The following is a 1,915-nucleotide window of genomic DNA, read 5'->3' as shown; positions in this document are numbered from 1 at the left end:
TGAGTCAACTTGCATAAACAAAATAAATAAATAAAATTATTCTAATGTAGGTCATCTTGAACTGAAACTGAGTCACTCGGTTACCACTAAGTTCATTGGTAACAAACCTAACTCAATTTACACTGAACTTCTAACTCGGTCAAAACTAAACTCCTATGGTGATTGACCTAGCTCAGCTTCAACTAGATCATTAAACTTGTCTTTTGCTCAGTCAATACATGAGTCTTCTGAGCTCGAATCCAACTAGCAGTGCTTGGTTAGAGTATAAAATTTGTGTAACATCAATGACAATATACAATTGAATAATTATTATCAACAATAGGAAAATGGGGTGAGATCCACTTATAACCGAGATGTGGTTTTTAGCTAGAAAATGAAGTCTATCGATACCATTGTAAACCAATCTTTCAACTAAGGCTTGATGGGAGAAATACTAATTTTGTGTAACAATTCCACAAGATGAGGTGAAATCATAAGATCAAAAATACCTTGTGAAATGTGAATTGAATTGCAAAGTCTTTACTGAAGGGACAATATAATACCACATGGGTTCATATTGAAGGGGTTTAATATGGGAGAAAATGAACCAATGTATTTCTTAAATAGGGAGAGGGATTTTTTTGAGGAGGTTAGGGGTAGGGAATTATTAGGAAAAGGGTGTGAGGAGTATTGGAGGGATATTGGTAGGGGTGACAAAACTAGAGAGTGGGGAAATAGTTTTTTAAAATAAGGGGATTCTTTAGTATGCCATGAACACGCATTTTATGATTCAAGTTCACTAAATAAAGCTCCCATATAATTGAACTTGCATATCCTCCTAAGTGTGTAAACTTATTGATGGTTTAGAGAAAATTTGATGATGGGTCTAAATTCCTTTCTTATGAAAGTTGAGAGAATGGATACCCTAGAGATGGGCCAAAGGAAGCCCTTGAACCTAGATTAATGAATCCCACCATAGATCATGTTGAATCACTAGAACATTTGGGGTCAAATAGTGATGGTAATTTGTGACAACAATCTCATTTGTGGGTGATTTTCATTTTTTTTTTGCAATTGTCCCTAATGTCATCACAATACCGACGTTGTCGTATGTATATATATATATATATATATATAGATAGATATGAAAATAGGCCATCATTCACCATTTTTTTGACTGATTATAGAACTACGTGTAAAAGAGGTGGAGATCTCTGAATGAGGGTGGAGAGCTCTAAACGTTGTCATGTCCTTGTGATTAGTGCATTTCGTTGTTGTGCCCTTATGACCTCTGCATTTCATTATTGTGGAGAGCTCTGAATGTTGGCATGCCCTTGTGAATCAAACTATGTCACAAATCACCATCTTACTCCTCTAATTGGGTATGAACAATCAAGTTAATATGGGCTTAAAATAATCATCAAACTCCTATAATTTTTCTGGGCTATTTTCAATTTATGGTCACAAATTGTTTTTTTTAAACTTGTACTATAGTTTATGAAGTTATGTCATTTTCACTTATTTTCCTATAAGAATTCAGTATCACTATTGCTTGTAGTAATATAGTAACTTATGAAATAATTAGTTGATTTCTAGGTTACTATGCTTATATATACTCTAAATACTATAAATACTTTTAGGGTTTTCTCATTTGAGGAGGTCTCAACATTGTTTGTGAGTAAACTAGAATGAGTGTGTTGTGTGTTGTTTTGAATGCTGCATGTGTGAACTCTCTTTGTTTTATTCCAAGACATATTGTAACCAGTGCTTTTTCTAGGACTTTATATGTGAAATGTTCTTCTAAATCATTGAATTCATTGATCTCATGGTTTTAGGTATTCTATATCAAAATTGGTCATTTTGAAGTGCATGTTATGTTCATTTTGTAACCAAGTGCATTTTATGGGGTTTCGTAAGTGAATGATTCTGTTGAGCA

This window comes from Cupressus sempervirens, chromosome 5 (genome assembly GCF_028749045.1).
Source record: "Cupressus sempervirens isolate cs-2001-9-10 chromosome 5, ASM2874904v1, whole genome shotgun sequence".
In the NCBI taxonomy this organism is placed as follows: Eukaryota; Viridiplantae; Streptophyta; class Pinopsida; order Cupressales; family Cupressaceae; genus Cupressus; species Cupressus sempervirens.
This window is presented reverse-complemented; position numbering follows the sequence as displayed.